This window comes from Nomascus leucogenys, chromosome X (assembly GCF_006542625.1).
Source record: "Nomascus leucogenys isolate Asia chromosome X, Asia_NLE_v1, whole genome shotgun sequence".
Lineage (NCBI taxonomy): Eukaryota > Metazoa > Chordata > Mammalia > Primates > Hylobatidae > Nomascus > Nomascus leucogenys.
Window position 1 is genome coordinate 66,724,228 of NC_044406.1, and position 25,699 is coordinate 66,749,926.

Sequence of the window (25,699 nt, forward strand, 5' to 3'; positions counted from 1 at the left end):
GAGGACCAGTTGAGTGAAGAGATACAGGATCAGGGACCCTTGTAACAAAGTTTCTGTCCACTTCTCCATAGGAATGCTGCAGTATGATGGGGGTCCACTCCAGTCCCCAGTCACCTTGGATTTTCCAGTACCTGAAGGTGGCAACAGTGAAGGCTGCCAAACAGTAAAGATGGCAACCTGTTCCTTCCTCTGGGAGCTCCATCCCAGTGAGGTACAGCCCTGCTGCCAGCCTGAACGCACCTGCAGGAAGTAGCTGGAGACCTTGTTCAGGAAATATCACCCAGTGAAGAGGAACAGGATCAGGGACCCACTTAAAAAAGCAGTCTGGCCATTTATTCATAAAGCAGCTGTGCTATGCTGGGAATCCACTCAATCCCTTAGTCACCTCGGACTCTCCAAGGCCCACAGGCAAGAACAGCTAAGGCTACCAAACAGCAAAGTTGGTGGCCCAAACTTTTCTCTGGGAGCTTCTTCCCAGGAAGGTTTGGAACTACTGTTGGCTGGAAAACACTGGCGAGAGCAGCTGGAGACTGTGGTTGGGAGGTCCCCCCCAGTGAAGAGGAATAGGATCGGGGACCTACTTTAAAAAGCAATCTGGTCACATTTTCATACAGCAGATGTGCTGTGCTAGGGGTCTGCGTTAGCTCCCAGTGACCAGTGACCTTGGACTTTTCAAAGCTCAGAGGCAAGAACAGCTAAGGCTGCCAAACAGCAAAGATGGTGGCCTTCCCCTCCCTCTGGGAGCTCTATCCCAGGGAAGTTTGAACTGCTGCTGGCTGGAAGACATCTCCAGGGTAGCTAGAATCCTGGTTGGGAGGTCCCACCCATTGAGGATGAATGGGATTTAGGACCTGCTTTTAAGAAGCAGTCTGGCCACATTTTCATAGGGCAGCTGTGCTGTGCTGGGCGTCTGCTCTAGCCCCCAGTTGTCTCAGATGCTCCAAAGCCTGAAGGCAAGAATGGCTAAGGTGGCCAAACAGAAAAGATGGCAGCCTATTCCTCCTTCTGGGAGCTCCATTGCAGGGAGGTTTAAAACCACTGACGGCCACATAACACCAGCAGGGGTGACTGGAGACCCCAATCAGGGATTCTTCCCAGTGAAGACAAACAGGATTTGAGACCCACGTGAATAAGCAGTCTGACTGCTTCTCTATTTAGCCGCTTGGCTGTGCTAGAGGATCGCTCCAGTCCCTATTTGACTCAGACTCCCTAGAGCCCTAAGGCACTAGCTAAGGCTGTGAAGCAGCAAACATGGTTTCCCACTCCTCCCACTGGGAGATGTGTCTCAGGGAGGTGTAACACCGGCGCAGGTCTGTCTGGCTCAGACAAATGCACATAGTGGACTGAAATATTCCGGGTGATGGCCCTGCAGAGTTACAGTGCCTGGTCCCACCTAACAGTGATGGTAGGTCCTGCATACCATTGCGTCTGGCTTATCAGCAATCATTTTGGCCCAGCCATGATAGTGCCCTTTGTGAGCTCAGGGTGGTGGCTGGCTGGGGTTCCAAGCCATTGGGTTTTATCCTGTGAGGTGCCATGAAAACAGGACCTGCAGAAAATCTCTGCTCAGCCCCCTGGATTCAACCCCTTTTCTAAGGGTATATATGTATGGGGATCTATGCCAGATATAAGTTGCTTTTGCTGGGAAGCATGGGTATCTAAGGTTCTTGGGGCTCTGCATGTGCCTGAGTGGCTGCTCTGCCAAGAATCCACATAGCTATGAACGTCAGATTGAAGGCCCTGGCGGAGTGGGTTCATCAGGGAATCTCCTGAACTAGAAGTTGCAAAGAAGCGTGGGTTCCCAGGGTTTCTCACTCACTCGCTGCTTCCCTAGGCAGGGGAGGTTCTCCTGGCTCTGTGTCGCTCCCAGGTGGGGAATTGGCCTGCCTTACATTTCTCTGTTCTTCGTGAGTTGAGTTATTTCCTTGATTAGTCCCAACGCATGTACCTGGATATTCCAGTTAAAGGTGCTGTATTTACTCACTTTTTCCGTTCCTTTCCATGACAGCAGCACACCTTCATTTTTTTAATTACTTTTTTTTCCTCAGACTGTATTTTCAAATAGGTGGTTTTAGCTCACTGATTTCTTTCTCTGCATGATCCATTCTGTGGTTAAGAACCTCTAATGAATTTTTCAGGTCAGCAAATGCATTCCATAGTTCAATAATTTATTTGATTTTTAAAAAATGATTTCAATTTCTTTGTCAAATTTTTCTCCTAAGTTTCTAAATTGCTTTCCTGTGTTATCTTGAAGATTATCGAGTTTCCTTCAAACTGCTATTTTGAATTTTTGGTCAGAGAGCTCACATTAAGGTCAGTCACCAGATCCTTGCTTTGACTGTGGAGGTCATGGTTCCCTGTTTTCTTTTGTTTCCTGTGAATGTACGTTTATTTCTTTGCATTGATAGATTAGTTATTTATGCCAGTCTTCTCTGTCTGGCTTGTTTTGGTTTTTATTGCATTTGTTTGCTAAAGATTCGTTTTAGTTTTTCAATTTCTTTCTCTGTACACCTGCCCCTCCCCCACCCCACCACTGGGTTACTACCTCCTTTTTGGCACTACATGATGCCTTAAGCCCCGGTTTGCCTAAGCTTTAGTAACAGATGCCAGCACTGCTCAAGGACCAGTGGTGGAGGTTCTAAATGGGATAACCTGATAGTGTGGGAAGGCTGGCTGGGGGTTGTGCCCAGTGGGCCTGTGGAATGAACCACTTACAGCATAGTGCTGCTGAATAGCCACTCTGAATGGTGTCCTTTTTGTCTGAGTAACACAGCAGAGTTCTCAGGGCTGTGGGTGATAACGTCCCACTTCCACCCTTTGTGCCTGGCTGTCCTCAGGGAGATTTCTTTTTATGGGCACTCATGATGCATCCTGTGGGTTAAGGCAGGGACGGGTCTCCTGCCAAGAACTCAAGATGGTGGAGAAGCTGGTTGTCTGCCTCAATCTCAGGTATTCCAGTGTAGAACACATAAGTCTGGGGAAATTTTTCTGCATCATTGGTGCAGGGCAGATTGTGGTTGATGTGTTGCAGATATAGAAATCCAATTCTCTTACTGTCTGCTTGGATATTTTTTTTTTTACTTCTCTGTGCCCCTGGAACTGCCTAACCTTCATATTTGAGTTCTCAGATATTGCTGGTGACAATCTCAACACTGTATGTTTAATTTAGGTTTTCTCAGGGAGGGAGGGTGAGTGAAGCCAGCTTGCTTCTATGCTGCCATTTTGGAACTGGAAGTTCATCTTTTTTTCATCTGTTGATTTGATAACCAAGAAGGCTGCTAAGTAACTAATGGGCAAGTAGCTTCTCAGATGATATAGGTTTGATTACCTTAGAGCCACATAGTTCATTTTTTTTCTTTAAATGTGCTGAATGCTACTCTTGTGTAAATTTTCTTTGTGCTTGTCTCTGAACCACGTGAAACTGCTTTTCCTGGATTTTCCATCTTGCACTATCATTGCTCTCTGTAGCAAGATGCTGCAAGAGGTTTTGCTAACAAATTGCTTCTTGTGTTCTATACAGAGATAGTCCTGGGTTCATGAGTGCTACTCACACACTCAGCTTCTCTCTAACGATGCCCACTGATGCCCTATTAACCCACAGAAGATGCTTTTTTATGTGAAGTGTGATGGCAAATTAATAGATGGCAAATTGATTTGCAAAAGTTTCTCCAGGTGACAAGGGAGAAGCTTGTTTTCTTACAAGATGATCTCACTCCTGCCCCTGTGTGGTCTTCCAACTCTACACCCTGCATGAGAGAAAACCTTCCATGGGCCTCACTCTTGAAATAGATAGAGCAGATACCCTACTGGGGATGCCTGCAGGAGAGTTTCCTCCATGCCTTCCTAGGAACCAGAATCAGGAGATTAAGGTCCAGATTGTGAGAGCAAACCGTCCTTCATGAATGAACACTCAGTGCACCAAAACCTCACTAACTTTTCTAAGGGTAGCCAATGTTCTCTGAAGCTCCAATTTACAGACAACTGAAGGCCCTTGGGAGAAAGGTAGACTATCACGTGTGAACACAGAGGGCTATGTGACAACTTTTTGTCAGAATTTTAAAGGCAACGTGGGACTGTTTCTCATAAGTTCTCACTTAAACATATTGTCCTGCCTCATATGGACCATGTCTATCTCTTCCCTATTTACAAGTTAGAGAGAAAGAGGATCTCCTGTCACCATGGTCTTGGCTGTTTTCATATCATACCTCCCAAAAGAAAGGACTGAAATGGACAATTTCTTTCTGGTTTTGAAGAGTGAGGCTATTGAGTTGTGCTGAAGTAAAAAAGGGGAAGGCAGCTCCTGTCTTTGGTCTGGTGGATCATCCCTGCTTACCTGCCTGTACCCCTTGCACCAACCTCTAGCTGTCTGCTTTTTCCAGATCTGTCTGGTCCTGGTTTGCACACCTGTTCATGGGGCTCTCCAGAACTGCCTTTCCAGGATGGCTCTGCTTTGTGTGCAAAAGGAACAGTACTGCCCACCAGGAGGAGGATAGGCCAGAAACCTAGAAAGATTTCTAGAAAGAGGCTATAACTGGAGCAGAAGTGTGGAGCAAGGGATGGAGGAAAGGGGTCTTTTTTCAACTACAGAAGTAACATCCAGGGTGTCAACCACTTTTCTATGGAAGTGTGCATATGTGTGTGCACACACATATACAGCTGCAGATTAGCTTTAGCTGCTGTGGAAGTAGACCGTGCTGTGTGTCTGGTATTTTTCAAACAAGTATCACAGTGATGGACAAGGTTCTGTCTGCTTTCCTGCCCTTCATTTCTCTTCTTTCTTCATTCACCTCCATCTCCTCCTCCTTTCTCCTTATCCTTTATTTCTTCTTCATCATTATCTTTGTGTCTTTGTCTTAATCTTTTTTCTCTCTCCCTCTCTTTTACCTTCTTCCTCTCTTTTTCTTCCTCATCTCTCTTTTACCCTTTTCATTCTGTTAACAGCCCCAACGCTCTTGCAGTTATCCACATAGGGCCTTCTTCCAGCTATCCCCACCCCTCCAGATATCTATATTCAGCTAATCCTTGCAGAGTCCTTCCTGTGTGATGTCTCTTCTTTTCTGTGGTCATCATTTTTCTGGCTGACTCTAAGTCTCCTCAATCTGAACCAGTTTCCATGATTTTCCCAACCTCAAATGTTCCCAATATTTTTATTAAAATAATCATTGTAAACCTTCTGGTCCTTTGCACACATCAGCCAAGTTGTTTACAGGGCACCTCTGGTAACTTATCACCTTTTGCTTTTAAGTCTTTCTTTCTTTTTTTTTTTTTTTTTTTTTTTGCTCGTTTTAGAATGTTCTTTATTCTGACAGTTGTTGGACAAATATAAGGCATGTTCACAAGTATCTGAAGTTATGTACAAAACACACTCATTCGACAGATATTCCTCTTCTCCTTTTGTACTTGCTGCGGCAAACTGATCTTTATGCATGTTAACACCCATAGCGCTCAATTCTTATGGATATGCAGACAATGTTTTGGGGACCACCGTGGAGAATCTGTTTCAAACTAAGACATGAGCTTCTACGAACTAAGTCACTAAGACATCAGAACTCACAGTGAACAAAGGCAGAGGAAGGTGACCAAATCAGCTCATAATCTCATGACTCTAAGTTTACAGTGGAACAAAAAACACATCGATAAACATTTTTTGATCCTTCATGTTGGAGAGAAATGGAATATGTCCAGAATTCATGGTTCTATATTTATCACTGTCTAAAAGTCACAAAACAACATCTAATTTTTTCATGGTTTCAAATGCAGTTACAGTTTTGTTCTTAGGCCACAGTACAAGATTGCATGCATTACTTTACACAAATGTCAAACACAGAACGATTGTAACACAGACACCTCAGGGCTGTCTAAAGACACAGCTTCTCTTTTTGTGGTGGGGTCGGGAAGGAGAATGATGGTGGCCATTTCCATACACAGCCTGTTGTGTGCTCAGCAGGGCTGGATGCGGATCCCAAGAACTTGCTGACTGACTCACAAAAGAGGACAGAAGCTGCTGAGGAGGGCATCAGAGTTCAAAGAGCAGTCTCCAACCGGGGGCTGGGATGATGGACACACAGCCTCGATTCCAGGGGAAAAAGTATTAGTCAATACTAATTAAAAACTGTTAATGATTTTTGAAAATCAGATTACATCTATAAAAGATGAAAAGTAAACACTTAAAACAATCTATTGAGGGGAACATAAAATGATAAAAAATCAAATGCAGATGGGATTTCACAAAAAGGATATTTGAATCTTTTGGTCTAAATCAGCCAATATTTTAACATTAACTATAAATTATTAAAATGTAGTTTGCTTATGCCCATTCTTAAAATGCAGAATCTTTGAGGAAAAATATAGTCATATTTTTAGGAATACAGACTCTTGTAAAAACTTTAAAAGTCAGTATCATCTCTCTTGCGGAGCTACTAGAACAGGTTTTTCAAACACAAAAGGGGAACAAACGTGGGACGCTTGAATATGTTAAACATTCCTTTTTTTTTTGAGACAGAGTTTCGCTCTTGTTGCCCAGGCTGGAGTGCAATGGCGCAATCTCAGCTCACTGCAACCTCCGCCTCCGAGGTTCAAGCAATTCTCCTGCCTCAGCCTCCCAAGCAGCTGGGATTACGGGCATGCACCACCACGCCTGGCTAATTTTGTATTTTTGGTAGAGACGGGGTTTCTCCATGTTGAGGCTGGTCTCGAACTCCTGACCTCAGGTGATCCGCCCGCCTCGGCCTCCCAAAGTGCTGGGATTACAGGCGTGAGCCACCGCGCCCGGCCGAATATGTTAAGAATTCTTATCACTAGAATACTGCTTTGAGGCCCTCACAGTACTTTCCAAAAGAAGCTACCCACCTCAAAGAGCCCTGCACAGCCCCGGTGACCCATGAGAGTGGTAGCCATCATTTTGTTAGCCACTGCTTGGCCATCATCAAAGTATTCAGTCAAGAGTGGGGAAATTACTTAATATCAATGATATTAACGATTTCCATAGATTTAGCTTTGTGACACACAATGCACAAGGGTCTTCAGATGTTTGCTTTTTACACCAATGGCAGGAAATTGTCATTCTTCCGATTCAACACGCTGGTGGATGACGCTTTAGTGAAGTGTGACTACCTAGAGGAGCAGGAAGGCGGCTCCCGATTCTCACTGGGCCAGCCTCTTCCAGAAGGTGCAGGCTACTCTTCTGACAGGAGATCATGAGACTGGCAGGCTGGGCAAGTGCTCTGCCCTTTAAGCCACTGCTTAAAACACCCTTTGTGATACTTGTGCCCACATTTGAGCACACGCATGTTTTTTGATTTGAACACCTCATGGCATATTTCACAGGAACTTGTACCCGGTGCAACCCTCACAGGGACATCTTCTGCTTTCTGCCCCTTGGTTTTGGGTGATGGTGCAACAACCGCCAAAGGTGGGCCCTGGGAGGACCTGGTCACGGGGGCGGCAGAGCTGGGCTCATAAGTCCTCTTGTCCTTTCCTGGGTTTGGCTTTTTCTTTTTCTGTTCATCTAGAATGTGTTCTGTCACTCTTTGGACAATTTCATCAATACTCAATCCTGAAAGTGAGTTCTTGTTTTTGCTTCGCACTTTTTTAATAAAACCAGCAAGCTCAGTGCTGTTGTAACATGGGAATACCACTGACAGGTGCTCAATAATACTATTGAATGGCTTTTTTGGAGACTGGCTTGAACATGCAGCACATCCTGGAGGAACAGGCTGCTTCTGATCAGCCACAGGGCTTTGCTCTGACAGAGCTGCCTGGCCGGCCCCTTTTGGCCCTGGCAGCTGAGTGGCTTCAGGCTGAGAAGGGGGTGGCCCTGGCAACAGCACAGAAGGAGCCTCCCCTGGGGAATCGCCGGCAGAGAACACACTGGGATCCCTGTGAAGTGCTGCGTGGTTTCCAGTCACATCGCTTGCAGAAGTCTTCAGCCCTTGGTCATCATGGCCTGAAGACTCAGGAAGTAACTCAGGATGAACCTTGTTACAGGCAGGAAATGAAAGCTCAGAAATCTGCACTTTAGAAAGTTCACTGAGCCGAGAACCATTTTTAATTGCCTTAATTTGTTCTTCAAACTGAGACTTTGCTTTCTCAATTTCTTTTGTAACATTAGAAAGAAACAATTCCCATGAACATATATCAGACTCCATGTCAGGATATGCTGCAGGATCATGGCTTATCAGCTCCAGCTTCTTCAGATAGGCTTCTGCTTGTGACTCCATGATCTGTAGCTTATACACTTCACTCTCCTTCCAGTTTTCAAGTACGGATACCTCTGCAGCCACAGCTCTCTGATGACTCTCTTCATAATCCTCTTTTCCTTTCTTTATACACTCTTCTATTTTCATTTTCTCATTTGTAAGTGTGTTGCTGATTTCAAGGGACTGATCCAGATGTAATTCATGTTCCTTATCCTTTCCATCATTTTTCTGGGTATACATTTCATTGGCATTTGAAACCTTTTTAATTTTCTTCTTCAGTGATTTTAGTGTTTCTTGGATTTCTTTTTTTTCCTGTTGCCATTTTTTAATTTCTCTTTCCAAATCTTGAAGGAACCAACCTAATTCTGTCTTTGATATCTTGTTTTCTTCTAAGTGCCTTTTCAACTTTTCTTCCAGGTCCCTGGTCTCTTCTAAGCCCTTAAGTTTTATCTGCTCATAATTTTCATACGCTTCTTTAAGTTGGTCTTGTAATACTTGGTACTCCTTTTCAATCCGTGAAATTTCCCCTTGTTGTTTCTCAAAAGGATTATATGGCTCAGTATTGACTTCTTGGTGTGTTATGTTCCAAGATACCTGTATGGCAACCATCTGCACCTGTGGAATGTTGGTTACTGCACTGGTGCTTTCTGGAATTACTTCACATTTGTTGTTAGAATTTCCACAGTGCCCATCTTTTCTGTTAGACTCACTCAGGACTGTATGAGCATCACCCGTGCTGCACTGTGACTTTACAGATATTACCAAGGAATCCTCAAGGATCTGTGTTTCGGAGGCAATCTGGTGACCAGCAGCATTCTCAGCATTCAAATGATGACCCTCAAAATAGGCAATAGCATTTTTATCTGCTCTGTCATTGGCTACAAAAGTCGGCACCACTGGTACTGATCTTGGTAGCTGATATTCAGGAGAAAGGCTGGCCAAGGGTGTATATATGCTGGTGTACTGGGGCAAACCTGGTAACACATTTATGTATGCTGGTGGTGTCCGGGTGTTATCAAATCTCTGGAAAGGAAGATACGTACAGTATCCTGTGACCAAATGGGATTGAGCCCAATAAGTTGGTTTCACATCCTCAAGAACCGGTTTGGGAGAATTAGAGGAGACTCGCTTGTAATTTGCATCCTCAGTGCCTGGTTTGGGAGAATTAGAAGAGACCCCTTTGGGTTTCCCATCCTCAGAAACTTGTCTAGAAGAATTATCGGATACTGGTTTGGCCTTCACATCTTCACAAGCTGGCTTGGGAGAATTTGCAGACACAGGTTTGGATTTCACATCTTCAGAACCTGGTGCTGAAGATGAACCTGATACTGGTTTAGACTTTACATCTGGTTTAAATTCCCTAGCAGCTGAATTCAGTGGTAGTTTAACTTGTAAATATTCTCCTGCTTTTGAAATGTCTTCTACTTTTGTTTTAATGTTTTTCTTCTTTCTTTTTTTCTTGAGCCGTGATGCAACTTTCTTCAATGCAATACAGTTGTCAATCACAACAAAACGAGGACATCCCAAGAGAAAAGATTTTAAACCTCCTGCTTTTTCTAGTATTGGTCGAGTTTCTTCTGGGAAAAACTCATATTCTTCAGAGAACATCTTGTGACTCATGTCCAAGGGACCATGTTCCTCCAACAACTGAGAGAAGTAATCATATAGAGTTGAACATTTTTGTTTTGGGTTCATGTCCCATAGCTTCTTATTGCGGACAACATATTCATTACTGTGTTGGTCATAGAGAGCTTCAAATTCTTCTACGTCTTGCCGAAGATGGTCAGGCACTGCAAATGGGCCTGCAGTATCTGAATTTTGATTGCTATGGTCTTCACTTGAAATGATGATCTCATTATTTGGAGTTACTGAAGTTGTTCCAGACCCAACTAACATAGGCTTTGAATCCTTTGGTTTCTTTTTCTTGCCTTTGTTTTTCACCTTGGTAGAACTAAACGGTGCTTCACCACTGTCCTGTTTCCTTAACACAGTACAGCGGCTGTCCATTATATCAAAGAATTCATCTAAAGCACTATGTAATGCTGGGAACTTGTCTCTGTGTTCTTCTAGCAGCCATATTAAACAACGGGCTTCCTTCAATGATGTTGGCTCAAAGAAATAATCAAGTTGCTTTCCTTCTATAGAGTCTAGTTTGTGACCATATTTCTCATTCCAGAGGAAAGTCATGATGCTAAAATCAAGCTGTTTAAGAGATGCTTCATACCGAGAAAAGAAAGGTCCTGTGGCATCTAAGCCAAAGCTATTAAGTTTTTGGATCCAGGCGGCTAATTTGGGCTCCACTTCTTTAAGCTCACTCAAAACATGCAGAAATATTCTTGTCTTTACTCTGTTCTTTTCTTGAATCAAGTGACAAATAACATAGTCCACTGCTTCATTTAGAAAATTTCTGCTTGAAAAACAGGTGGTATAGTCCTCTGTGCTCAAAACTTTCCAAGAAAGCAATTCTTTGAGAAGCGTGGCTGTATTCCATATGCCGGATTTAATCTTGTCAGCATACTGCTTTATACACTGTAGAATTCTGTCATCAAGGAACTGACAATGCAGAACATTGTCTACAGTTTCTTTCTGCTCTTCGTTTTTGGGTGGATTACTTTCTCTTAAGTCCTCCTCCATTCTTTCTTGTGCTAATTTTTTTGCTTCTTTTTTTTGGATCTTTCTCTTCAATTTTTTGTCTTCTTTCAGTCTTAGTTTCTCTAGGCTAGAACATTTCTGTTTCAGAATAGGTCTTGGAGGAACCTTTTCTTTTATGACCTTGTGTTCAAATTCACATTTAACTTGACCACCACTGCTGAAGATGATAATCTTAGAAATGACACCTTCACAGTCAGGGGTAAGACATATTCCTTGTAGAAAATCCTTGTCAATTTTATCATTAAAGGTTGTAGTTTTTAACTTCTTCCAGCAATTCATGTGAAATTCTATTTTACAGTACTGGCAACAGCTGATGCGTATAAAACCCTTAAAGTCTGGATCAGTTATGTATATCTGGATCTTAGAATATCCACAGCACTTCTGATAGCAACAAATGGCATCTGGCACTGGAGGGAACTTGCATTCTTCAACAAATTTCTCTAACAGCATCTTTATTTTTTCCGGCTGAGACTCTTCAATAATCACGTTACTTGTGGGCCAAGTTAACACTCCAGGAAGACGATAAATCAAGGTTCTTGCTTTCTCAAAGTGATTGAGAGCTTCTAGAAATCTGTTTTTCTTCAAATATACTTTTCCAATTCCACAGTAGGCCAAGCAATCAAGTCCCTCATTGTGGTAGTGTTCAATAATCCTCTTAAACTGGTTTTCAGCTTCAGATAGTTCTTCAGGCTGTCCTATTCCAAGGAGAGAAATGGCAAGTCCATAGACAACCAAGACATAGTTAATCATGGCCAGGTTTAATTGCTTTATTTTTTGAGGATCTAAACCATTCAGCAACTCTGTAAAGGCATGTGCAGCACTGCGGCAACGCTGCTCCAATAAGGCTGTATAGCCATCTTGAATTAAGCTTCTCAGCATTGTCATTATATTAGCAAAATCCTGGTGTGCAGCTCTGGAAGATTTAGAAAACTGTTTCTCCAAGATGTTCTTCAAATCTGCTGGTAAAGTCAATTGTGAACTAGAACTGAACTTCTCTGATTCATTGTTTCGAGATTTTTGTTTTCCTTTATGTTTTGGAGGCTGACTTGTTGGTGGTGAAAATTCAGGATGACAGTCATAATCATCTATCTTCAATGCGTCATCCATCACCTTTAGATTCTGATTACCACCGTTGGCCATTTCGTGATTAATTTTTCTGAAATCTCTTTCCGTCTCCACAAAGTTAAGTGAAGTACTAAATACAGGTGCTGATAAACTCCTAGGTGTGTAGGCCCTGTTTTCATAAAAGGCTTTAATTGGATTCTTATTTGCTGTTTGACCTTGTAGGTCTTCTATTTGTTTTTGTAAATTTACATGCTGCTGAATTAGATCCTTGATTCCCTCAGGGTCATTTTTACAGAGTTTTTGAGCTGTTATGTTTGCTTGCAGGGCCCAGTTATATTCCCCCAGCATAGAAAGAGCATCACAATAACGATAATGACCCTTTGGCCAAGTGTTCTTCAGAATAGTGGCTCTCTTTCCATCACCGAGTGCATTTCTAAATTGTCCAGTACGAAGAAAACAAAGAGCTCGGTTACCATAAAGAAGGTGGTTTTCAGGTCTATATTCAATGGCTCTGGTGTAATAGATAATAGCTATATCAAATCTTTCTTTGGAAAACTCTTCATTTCCTTTCATTTTCATTAGTTCTCCTTGCTCTATACAATCCATACAACTTTGGGTTTTAAGTTCTTCAAGCAAATTGCAGTCTTCCATTACAATTTTAGTTATGTGGTACTTGTATTCAGTAAAGAAAATACTTAACATAGGCCAACAATTGTCAATTGATCCTAATTTAGTTAGAATTGTTACATCGCCTGCATATTTTATCCAATTCAGAGCTTCTTCCATTGCCAAGATTTTATTTTCTATTTTATAACCAATTCTCAATAAGCCTCCAATAAGGAGTGAATCATTAGCAACTTTCTTTGCCAAATCCACAATATCTTCCATCAACTCAAGATGTTGTAATCTCTTCAAATTTATCTCGGAAGCACGTGAATTGTTGGCGTCCACACAGGGATGCAATCGTGATATTACAGAACTGTTTTGATGTTGAAACAGAAGTGGCCAGAAGATGTTTATTTTAATGGCATCACAATAATCTTGCAGGACAGAAATTGGTTTACTACACCATATACTGCAGATGTCAAATTCTAAATTCCTCTCACTTTGGACATAATCTTTATATTGCATACCCACCCCATCACAGTAAAGCTGAGTCACACGAACATAATCATCAGTCATAAATTCAGCAGCAAAGACACAATCGTCCACGTAAGGGCAATCTTCTAACAAGGCATAATCCGCCATAGTGAAATCTCCCTCAGCAAAATTTTCCGTGATGCACAAGTCACGCACACACGGAGCAGTGTGGAAGGCCCCGATCCCCTGGCATCTCGGCTGCAGCGGGACAAGGTAACACATCCGGGAGCCCGGCCGCGCGCCGAGTGTGCACTCACCCGGGCCTGCCGCCCGCGAGCCTGGGACGCGGGTATCCGCCGCCGCGGCCGCCGCCGCCGCCACCGCCGCCGCCGCGGCCGCAGCCGCCGCAGCCTCCGCTGCCGCCGCCGCCGCCGCCGCCGCCGCTGCCGCTGCCGCTTCCGCCGCCGCCGCCGCCGCCACCTCCGGCCCTCCACGTCAGCGGACAGTGGGAGGGAGCGGGTGCTTTTAACTGTTTCTGTGTCAATACTGACCACAGTCATTATTTTCTCCGGCTGTACTTTAAAGTCTTACTGGTTGAAGCCATGTATCCTTTGCCCACAGACCAGAGGAAGGGGAACCAGGTCCTTTCAGGAAAGTGCATGGGGGATGCCTCTCTCTCATCACGTCCCCTGACTCCCAGGTGTAATCATAATCTCCGCATGGAAGTGCCAGGCACATAGGGAGTGCTTTTCCTGCTGCCTACACTCCTGCTAAACAGAGCCCTGTCAAGGTCATCCTAAGGGCTGGGATCCACTAACAGCTTTGACCTTAAAGCAGGGTCTGATATTGGGGATGTCATTTCTTCACTCTGATGTACTAATTTTGTTTTTATCTATACGCTGATGAGAGGCCGCTCAGACCCCTGCAAATTAGCATCACACTCCCCTAGGTTCTCTAGCAAGGTATTCTGGGAGGAAAACCTCTGAATCATATTTCCACCTATTGCTCAAGGAAGGGACTGTTGCCAAAGAAAATCACAGTCGTATACAGGGGAGCTTTTCTGTGTCCCTTTTTCTCCTTTGTTCCTTTTCCCCCCTCTCTCTTTTAATGGCACCTATTTCTTCCCATCACTTAGAATCACTGAGAATCTTTTTTAACCCTGGCTTATAAATTGTGTAGAATTCCTGTAAAGTATGGTGCTCCTTTGTCTGTTTCCATTGTCTCTGACCTAATTCTTGACTGACTGGCCATTTACCTGATCCACTTTAAAAGCCAGGAGAACTGTGTTCTCATTTCAGAAGAAACTGTGTTACCCTGGCCAGTTTTCTTCCCTTTTCTGGGATTCATTTCTTCATCTGTAAAATGGCGGGGGGGCGGGGGGTTGACCATCCTGGGCTCTATCTCGAGGTCGATTGGAGTCATAGCTCTGACATGGCGATGCAGGGCCTTGAACTCCACTCACAGCTCTGCTGCTAACCTAGCATGTGATTTAGTTCTAGTCCCTTTCCACTTCTGAGTCTCAGTTCCCCATCTAAGCAGCCATGACTGACAAGGGAGGAGTCTTAGACTCTCACAAATGAGGACCTTGATCCCCTAACATGCCTGTGTGTTCATAAGACCCATATCCTCTGATCTTGAGCAGATAGAGCCTTTTCTTATCCTCTGGATTGCTTCTTGGAAATGGCTGTAGTGAAAGCCTCTTGTTTTGTGCTTGATACTTTATTTTCCCAGGTAAGCTCCCTCTACCTTTGTCCTGGGGCATGTATTTATGGATATTTTAGTTAGCAAAAGCTATCAATTAGTGTAATTAGCTTATTGTCAACTTCAATCTTGACCCTCTCCATGCACTGTCCCCTACCCACCTCAGGTTCTCTCTTATTTTAACTTAGTGAGCAGAGCTCCTGGCTGCATCACCATAGCAACCAGCAGCTAAGACCTATTAAGCCATGACGGAGTCATTAGACATCTAAGTATAGAGTCCAGAATGTTAACTGCAGAAGAGAGGCTGAAAGAAGGAAAATGAGGCAGATCTTAACCTACAAACAAGTGGACAACAGAGTAGCTGAGTGCTTCAAACTATCCCCGACCTGGATGCCATGGGTGCTATGGGCCTGGGTGTCAACACCTGGGCATGTACCCTCAGCCACCAGACCAGAGGGAGGGGCACCAGGCCCATTCTCTTCCAGGGAAGTAATTCTGGACACCTCCCTGCCAACATGCTCCAAGTAGATGGATTTGAGTCTGGATTTTTCAATAGGCAGTACCAATTACTGAGTTCATCCTGAGTCCTACTTCTAATCTAGTGACACATTTCCTTATCTTTGAACTTTCCATAGAAGTTTCTTAAATGAAAAAAGGCCTTTTTTTTTTACTTGTTTGAAATTCTCTTTTCCCAGTCAGTTCCCCTGCTGCCTTGCCCTGTATTTGTGGCCTGTTAAATTCAAAAGTCTATCAGTTAGTCTAATTAGGATATTCAAATTTTAATTTTTTTCCCTTCTCCACATGGGCAGCCACCCACCCTTCTTTTATTCTCTCTTTTTATTTCATTTAGGGAAAAAAGCTCTTGGCAGGATTGCCAGAGAAACCAGCCACCAGGCAGACTAGGCCATTGTGCTTCTGGACACTGATACTCAAGGCTGATTATGGGTCTGGAAGCTTGCATGGCTGAGCAAGACTGATGGCGTTAAGACAGAGAGTCTCAGCTACAGAGAAGGGGAAAATGAGCACCTCAGAACTTCAGACAAACCTCAGCCCTACCTTTATCTTTGCCCCTGTGTGCTTCATGGAAGAAAAAAGTTAGAGTGAGAATGAGGAAGGCTGTCCCCTATTAAAGATGAATGTCTGGGTTGACATCAGAACTTGTGCCCTTAGGCTAACCCTGCCATGACCACAAACCCACACCTGTGAGCATGTCATTTTCGCTGAGTATCCCTAGTTCCTATTAAATTACCTGGCATATATTTAAGGTTCTCGTAGTGCTTGGTGCTCAGCAGTTCTATAAGACAGAGCACTACTAGTGAGAGCACACTGAGACTACCTTGGAACATGAGCAAGTCAAGACTTCCTAACACACTGGATTTTTCTGGGAAATGACACCAATGAAAGCCTCTGCTATGTGCTCTAAGGTTCCCTGTTTGCAATTTACCTCGCCTGCCTTCTGGCAGTGGTGGTGCAAATGCCTGGTGGAGGGGCTTTGGAAGCTGTTAGTCACTGAAGTACCTAAGTGTATTAGGCTATTCTTGCCTTCAAGGATTTTCCCCTGGTCCCACAATGCACCCCTGTCTACATTAACAGGCTCCCACTCATTTACACTGGGAGAGCAGTGCTCCTGGACACGTTGCCATAGCAACCAGAAGCCAGACAGAGTAGGAGGGTGAGCCAGACATTTGACAGCGAAGGTTAGTGGAGTATCTGTTGGAGAGGGGCTGACTCTTAGGAGGAAAATACCTTAACTCTCAGCTGCAGAGAAATAGGCCACTAGGCCCCTCAGTGTTCCAACACCAACCCCTCCACATCCTCCATCCTTGTGCCTCCAGATGAGTAGTCAGAATGAGTTTTGTTTTATCTGGAGGCCAAGGCCTGTGTTTTATCAGAATATGTATCCTTTGCCCCGAAGCTGGTCAAGGGAACCAGGTACCAGATACTTCCTCCCACCCCACTTGTTACCAAACTAACACCCATGAGTGAACATATGCTCCAAATGTGTGTTCCCATGACTGCATCTCCTGTGCCTAGAATAGTGTCAAGAATATGGCAGTGCAACTTTCTGCACTTCCCCTGTCTACTCACTCCATGTTAGGCATTGCAGTTCACACCTTATCATTTGCAGAATTCCATTTACTACTGGAATACCCACTGTATTAGTCTGTTCTCATCCTGCTGATAAAGACATACCCTAGACTGGGCAATTTACAATAGAAAGAGGTTTAATGGACTTACAGTTTCATGTGGCTGGGGAGGCCTCACAATCACAGCAGAGGATGAAAGGCACATCTCACATAGTGGCAGACAAGAGAAAAGAGCTTGTGCAGGGAACCTTCTCTTTTTAAAACCATCAGATCTTGTGAGACTTATTCATTATCATGAAGAACAGCACAGGAAAGACCTGCCCCCATGATTCAATTACCTCCTAAAAGGTCCCTTCCACAACATGTGGGAATTCAAGATGAGATTTGGGTAAGGACACAGCCAAACCATATCAGCCACAGTCACAATTGACGACACTGAGAACATGAAAGTAAAGGAATAGCCTTTAAAAACTTCTCACTTCCATGCATCTGCAACTCGATACTCTGCTTTCCCTTTCATCACTATGGATAAACTCTCTACATTCCTATGAAAACCCATCCCTACCGTTGGCCACTAGATTATACCCCTTCTTGACGATTCAATGCATGGTCCCAGCAATGCTGTCTGGGCTCTTTGCCACATCATCAATTCACCTTTATCTACTGGATGATTCCCATCAGTACAAAAAGATTCCACAAAGTCTCCCTTGCAACAACAACAACAAAATCAACAAGAAAGAAACAAAACACCCTACCTTAACTATACAACCCACTCCACCTACCGCATCATCTCTGTACACCAAACTTCCTCAAAAATCATTACGTGGTCTTGATTTGTTCACTTATGTACTCTCATTTTTTTCTTGAACCCACCCTAGTCAAGCTTTTATCCCCCACTCCATGGAAACAGCTCTTCTCAAGGTCCCCAAATAACCTGCATATTGTTAAACCTAGTGATTATTTCTCAATACTGGTCTTACTTGACTGAAAAGTAGAATTTGACACAATTGATCACTTCCTCCTCCTTGTAATACTTTCCACATTTAATTTACAGGACATTTCTGTCTCTCGGTTGTGCTTCTGCTTCAGTGTCTGCCATTTTTCAGAGTCATGGCTAGTTACTCCTCACTGCTTTGACCTCTTCACCCTGCTAGAAGCTATTAGTCAAAACATAAATTTTTATGTAGCCAATTGAAGGTGTGTAACATAGGACTGTGGTTGTCAGAATGGAAACCACTTGGGCCTTCATATAGGTGGCTGAAGAAATTTATCCAAGCAAGAGATAGCATCAGGTCCTGGGCTAACAGCTTTCTGGTTGGGAAAGACCCCCCAACACCTGCCTTCATTCAGTGAGACAATTGTATGACTCACCTGCAGTAGCGTGCAGGTTAAAGGTAACGAGTTGAACTTGTAGCTTGCCCCTCTCTCACTACATAAACTCCTTTCTTCTCTCTGGAAGGAGTTCAGTTTCCAGCAGAGGTGATGACAGAAAAACAGATTCCAGTTTGAAAAGTGCTAAAACCCTTAAGGGGGTGGGGTATGTTGGTGGATAAGAAGAGAAGTTAGATCTTTAATAAATCCCACAAATTATTCTGGGCAATTTACTGAGAATTTTTAACTCTGAAGTGTTAAGATTTTCCTAGAAAATCATTTGTTTAATTCAGGTTTTCAAAAGCATTTACTTCAGACTCCTTTTATTCTCTTAATTTCTTTTCTATTGCTGTTTTAAAAACAAACAAAAAATACTTAGTGACTCAATTAAAAAATATTATTGGTGAGGGGATGAAGCATAGTTTCAAAGAGTTACAAATTAAAAATATTAATTGACATCTGAATTGCAAGAATCCATTTGCCTCCACTCTCTAAGCTCTAATGATGTTTGTGTCCCCAAGTCAAGTTCCAAAGTAACCATTATTCCCAATAGGTAAAATTCCTCTGGCCTCTGGTCCTGTTGAACCTTAAGGCTTACCATAAAATTGCTTCAAATTGCAAGAAATGTGCATGGAATGCTTCCCCCCACCCCAGCCAAGGTCTGTTCCAGTTACAACCAGCAGTCAATAAATCCCAGTGCTTCTCCCATAGTCCCCACCCTCTCATGCACTCTCACTGCCTCATTGAGGGCTTTGGAATTTCCAGGATACAGTATACGAGTCTTACCAAAATCTCAGATGGAGCACCTCTCAGTCATAACTTAAGAAGATGCTCTCAGATCTTGACTCCCAGACTCAGCCCAGATTCACTATGATCTTGAAGTGCCTTGTGAACTTTAACCAATGGCCCATCCTGTCCCCAATCTCTGGTGCATAAACTGTTTCCCACATCAAACACGAGCACAGGTTCTATGCCATCCAACACTGCATTGTTCCTTGACATGTTTTTTTTGTTTGTTTGTGCACTCAACACATAATTGATGAGGCACTTTCTACATGACAGGCACTGCACAAGAGACTGAGGGGTGAACTGATTAGCACCTTGCCCCTTTGGTGACCTGTTAAGATATAATAATAATGGTCATACTGAGCTCTGAGAATAAAATAAAAACAGCAGTACACTCAGGAGGGGCCAAAAATATTCCATTCCTTCCTTACCCATCGACTTTTAATTTGTGGATCCTCAAGGCCAAATGATCCTGGAAGACCCCTGTCTGCATAAAGACATTTATTTGTGGCCTTTCATTTCAAGTAATTGAGTTTTTATATCTATACCAAACAAAGAAACGTCCAGACCCCCATCACATTATAGCTTCCCCTAAACAGTTGTTTGCAACAAACACGTTCAGTAAGTGACCAGTTATAAGATTAATATATAAAAAAATAGCTTTCCAGTGACTAAAATCCAGCTGGAAGGGCAAGGAAGTTTTACTTCATTACTGTATCTCCTAAGAAGCTTACTAAGTCTCTGTTTCCCAAATATGTGAAAAGCAATAATTTGCTTCTGGGGTAAGAAGCAATAATGTGTGTGTATGGAATGAACTGACATTCACCTGAAGCTCAATAAAAGTTATTCCCTTCCCTTTAGGAAAAAAAAAACCCAGTTGTCAAGGTGGGACTACTGAAAATGTTTGCTTTTCATCAATTCTTTAGGTAATTTTGAGCTTCATCTTGGGGCTGAGAATTTGGGTCAGGGCCTATTGAGAATAGCCACCACTAACCTCAAAAGAGATCACATCAGGAGGTTCATAATCTGTTTCTATCTTTCAAGTATTCTTATTGCCTTTTCACATTTTTCTTTCAGTACCTTACAAGGGAAATATGGGCATTTCATAAAACAGAACGAGATAGTCATGTGCACAGCATTATCGGGCCAAGCTTTGGAAAAATTGACTCTGATATTCAGGACAATATCCTTAGCAAAGGGCAATTTTGATTCTCAATCCCTGACCAGCAAAGTGCTTTGCAGTCTAATGATACCTCCAGTTTTTCTTTTGACATCTGAAGCCTTGAACTGATTCCACTTGCAACCACTTTACAATGAAGGTTTTAAAATCCCTAACACACAATTCTATCAACCCTTAATCTTCAACCAGTTAAGTACCCTACGTTTCTAATCCTAGAAATTAGGCTGCCTCCATTCCCTGATATATAGAATGCTTTCAAATTTATAGTCCAGTGCCAAGTCTTGCTTCCATCCCTGACTTTTTTACTTTCTTAAGAATCAGAAACCATGAAGAATTCTGGGCCCTTTGCTGATCAGCACAGTGCTATGAGAATTTCACAAGCAAGTACAGTGCAGATCCAGAAATCCTGTTTTATAAACTGTGTCAAGATTCAAAGTCCATCTTCTTTTTTATTATTATTATACTTTAAGTTCTAGGGTACATATGCACAACATGCAGGTTTGTTACATATGTATACCTGTGCCCTGTTGGTGTGCTGCACCCATTAACTCATCATTTACACTAAGTATATCTCCTAATGCTATACCTCCCCCCTCCCCCCACCCCACGACAGGCCCCGGTGTGTGATGTTCCCCATGCTGTGTCCAAGTGTTCTCATTGTTCAATACCCACCTATGAGTGAGAACATGCGGTCTTTGGTTTTTTGTCCTTGTGATAGTTTGCTGAGAATGATGGTTTCCAGCTTCATCCATGTCCCTACAAAGGACATGAACTCATCATTTTTTATGGCTGCATAGTATTCCATGGTGTATGTGTGCCACATTTTCTTAATCCAGTCTATCGTTGTTGGACATTTGGGTTGGTTCCAAGTCTGTGATATTGTGAATAGTGTCACAATAAACATACGTGTGCATGTGTCTTTATAGCAGCATGATTTATAGTCCTTTGGGTATATACCCAGTAATGAGATGTCTGGGTCAAATGGTATTTCTAGTTCTTGATCCCTGAGGAATCGCCACACTGACTTCCACAATGGTTGAACTAGTTTACAGTCCCACCAAAAGTGTAAAAGTATTCCTATTTCTCCACATCCTCTCAGCACCTTTTGTTTCCTAACTTTTTAATGACGGCCATTCTAACTGGTATGAGATGGTATTTCATTGTGGTTTTGATTTGCATTTCTCTGATGGCCAGTGAAGATCAGTATTTTTTCATGTGTCTGTTGGCTGCCGATCCCATAGAAATACAAACTACCATCAGAGAATACTATAAACATCTCTATGCAAATAAACTAGGAAATATAGAAGAAATGGATAAATTCCTTGACACATACACCCTCCCAAGACTAAACCAGGAAGAAGTTGAATCCCTGAATAGACCAATAACAGGCTCTGAAATTGACACAATAATTAATAGCCTACCAATGAAAAAAAGTCCAGGACCAGATGGATTCACAGCCGAATTCTACCAGAGGTACAAAGAGGAACTGGTACCATTCCTTCTGAAACTATTCCAGTGAGTAGAAAAAGAGGGAATCCTCCCTAACTCATTTTATGAGGCCAACATCATCCTGATACCAAAGCCTGGCAGAGACAAAGCAAAACAAAAGAGAATTTTAGACCAATATCCCTGATGAGCGTCGACACAAAAATTCTCAATAAAATACTGGCAAACTGAATCCAGCAGCACATCAAAAACATTATCCAACATGATCAAGTTGGCTTCATCCCTGGGATACAAGGCTGGTTCAACATACGCAAATCAATGAACGTAATCCATCATATAAACAGAATCAAAGACAAAAACCACATGATTATCTCAATAGATGCAGAAAAGGCCTTTGACACAATTCAACAGCCCTTCATGCTAAAAACTCTCAATAAACTAGGTATTGATAGGATGTATCTCAAAATAATAAGAGCTATTTATGACAAACCCATAGCCAATGTCGTACTGAATGGGCAAAAACTGGAAGCATTCCCTTTGAAAACTGGCACAAGACAGGGATGCCCTCTCTCACCACTCCTATTCAACATAGTGTTGGAAGTTCTGGCCAGGGCAATCAGGCAGGAGAAAGAAATACAGGGTATTCAATTAGGAAAAGAGGAAGTCAAATTGTCCCTGTTTGCAGATGACATGATTGTATATTTAGAAAACCCCATCGTCTCAGCCCAAAATCTCCTTAAGCTGATAAGCAACTTCAGCAAAGTCTCAGGATACAAAATCAACGTGCAAAAATCACAAGCATTCATATACACCAATTTCACAAACAGAGAGCCAAATCATGAGTGAATTCTCAAAGTCCATTTTCTTTTTTTAAAAAATATTATTATACAAGTTTAATATATACTCAAATACACAACAATTTATCCTCTGGATTGGGAACAAGAGATTTCTAGACATCTCAGCTTTAGCCAGTTTATTATACACCTACTGTTTTATAGCTGAGTTCTTCCAGAATATCTGTTAGAACCCCTGATAGCATACTATTTTATGATGAGATAAATACTTTAAAAATTATATGATCACAGTAGCATGGAATGACATTTCCTTAATGCTATGTTTGAGGGGCTTTTTCTTGTTTCTGGTAGTAGAATCTGTTCTACCATTACTTATACACAAACATTATTTATTGCCAGCATGGTACACATTATATGGTGTGGATCCAGTAAATATTTGTTAGTTAACTAATTTGGCACCCCACAATATCTCAACACATGAGATTTAAGAAGAAAAGAGCTTGACTAGTAAACCTGGCAGAAAAAATGCCTTTATACAGTTAGTATATCCCATAATACTATCAACAAGTAGATTGGATTTTATCGTTATAACAGAATTGACTGAGATTGTGAATAATAAGAAAGTTGAGTTGTGGTACATTGTCCTTAGATGTTTCCTTCCTTTCTTTCCTTGTGTTCAGTGTTGTGACCTCAAATAAGGGGCATAGGTGCCTCCTCGGGCAGCTTGGGGCAAGTGATCTGCTTTCTTTTTTTTTTCTTTTTTTAAATTTTATTATTATTATACTTTAAGTTTTAGGGTACATGTGCACAACGTGCAGGTTTGTTACATATGTATACATGTGCCATGTTGGCATGCTGCACCTATTAACTCGTCATTTAATATTAGATATATCTCCTAATCCTATCACTCTCCCCTTCCCCCACCCCACAACAGGCCCCGGTGTGTGATGTTCCCCTTCCTGTATCCATGTGTTCTCATTGTTCAATTCCCACCTATGAGTGAGAATATGCAGTGTTTACTTTTTTGTGCTTGCGATGGTTTGCTGAGAATGATGGTTTCTGGCTTCATCCATGTCCCTACAAAGGACATGAATTCATCCTGTTTTATGGCTGCATAGTATTCCATGGTGTATATGTGCCACATTTTCTTAATCCAGTCTATCATTGTTGGACATTTGGGTTGGTTCCAAGTTTTTGCTATTGTGAATAGTGCCACAATAAACATATGTGTGCATGTGTCTTTATAGCAGCATGATTTATAATCCTTTGGGTATATATCCAGTAATGGGATGGCTGGGTCAAATGGTATTTGTAGTTCCAGATCCCTGAGGAATCACCACAGTGACTTCCACAATGGTTGACCTAGTTTACAGTACCACCAACAGTGTAAAAGTGTTCCTATTTCTCCACATCCTCTCCAGCACCTGTTGTTTCCTGACATTTTAATGATCACCATTCTAACTGGTATGAGATGGTATCTCATTGTGGTTTTGATTTGCATTTCTCTGATAGCCAGTGATGAGCATTTTTTCATGTGTCTTTTGGCTGCATAAATGTCTTCTTTTGAGAAGTGTCTTTTCATATCTTTCACCCACTTTTTGATGGGGTTGTTTGTTTTTTTCTTGTAAATTTGTTTGTGTTCATTGTAGATTCTGGATATTAGCCCTTTGTCAGATGAGTAGGTTGTGCCATCCCCATCAAGCTACCAATGACTTTCTTCACAGAATTGGAAAAAACTACTTTAAAGTTCATATGGAACCGAAAAAGAGCCCGCATTGCCAAGTCAATCCTAAGCCAAAAGAACAAAGCTGGAGGCATCACGCTACCTGACTTCAACTATACTACAAGGCTACCGTAACCAAAACAGCATGGTACTGGTACCAAAACAGAGATATAGACCACTGGAACAGAACAGAGCCCTCAGAAATAATGCCACATATCTACAACTATCTGATCTTTGACAAACCTGACAAAAACAAGCAATGGGGAAAGGATTCCCTATTTAACAAATGGTGCTGGGGAAACTGGCTAGCCATATGTAGAAAGCTGAAACTGGATCCCTTCCTTACACCTTATACAAAAATTAATTCAAGATGGATTAAAGACTTACATGTTAGACCTAAAACCATAAAAACCCTAGAAGAAAACCTAGGCAATACCATTCAGGACATAGGCATGGGCAAGGACTTCCTGTCTAAAACACCAAAAGCAATGGCAACAAAAGCCAAAATTGACAAATGGGATCTAATTAAACTAAAGAGCTTCTGCACAGCAAAAGAAACTACCATCAGAGTGAACAGGCAACCTACAGAATGGGAGAAAATTTTTGCAATCAAAGTCCCTTTTCTACCCCATCTTAGGTTTATCTACCTGGCACTCAGTTTGCCTCAGCTTCTCTTTAGACAACTGTCCTGAAGCCTTTGGCTGAGAGCCAAATTTATTTCTAACCCATGTGTAAATTTTTCTGCATATTTACTGTGTGTTGTGAAATAGATCTTTTGTTTTATCACTATTCTGGTTTCCAGATATATCCATTCCACTTTTCTTTAGTGTGCATCAAATAACTAAATTGTCACTTAAAATTCTCCCTGTTCTTTTATCCATATATTTGTAGTATCTTCTCGAATATTATTTGCAGCATATGTTGCAGAATTATTCATTCATATTATAATTGGTGTGTGTGCGTGTGTGCGTGTGTGTGTGTTTCTCCAATATTCATTCTCCGCTCCACCCCAAGTTTAGAGAAAAGAGAGTAATTATATATATTTAAAATATGATTAATAGCAGTTGGAAATACCACTGTTATTTATCATCTTCTCATGTTGACTTGCATTTTTTTTCTTTTTTTTTTCTTGAGACTGACTTTTTGCTCTTGTTGCCCAGAGTGGAGTGCAGTGGCGTGATCTCAGCTCACTGCAACCTCTGCCTCCAGGTTCAAGCAATTATCCTGCCTCAGCCTCCCAAGTAGCTGGGATTACAGGCATGCCCCACCACATCCAGCTGATTATTTGTATTTTTTTTTAGTAGAGATATGGTGCCACCATGTTGGCCAGGTTTGTCTTGAACTTCTGACCTCAGATGATATAACCACCTCAGCCTCCCAAAGTGCTGAGATTACAGATGTGAGCCACCACACCTGGTCACATTTTCTGATATTTATTCTACCAATGATTTTATTTATAAGAAAATTTATTTAAAATAATATTTAAGATTTGGATAAACTAAGAGTTCCAAGAAAAAGATACCCAAACAAACAAATAACAGATGATAAAAATATCAGACAAGAAGTAGCTAGTGTGTGTGGCTCTCACAGGATGGAATGGAAGGGGTGAGTAAATA

At 42.1% G+C, this 25,699-nt stretch overlaps 1 pseudogene across 2 annotated transcripts; it reads right to left on the bottom strand.

Moving 5' to 3' along the window:
• Window positions 1-6,725: 6,725 nt before the first annotated feature.
• On the bottom strand, window positions 6,726-13,374 carry LOC100605336 (annotated as a pseudogene). Of its 2 annotated transcripts, XR_004028728.1 has the most exons (2): window positions 13,313-13,374; window positions 6,727-12,348 (listed from the first exon to the last, which is right to left on the bottom strand). The product of XR_004028728.1 is annotated as an E3 ubiquitin-protein ligase TTC3 pseudogene, transcript variant X2 (transcript). The 2 variants fall into 2 exon arrangements; XR_004028727.1 differs by lacking the exon at window positions 13,313-13,374 and having other exon boundaries at window positions 6,726-13,297.
• Between the last annotated feature and the right edge of the window lie 12,325 nt (window positions 13,375-25,699).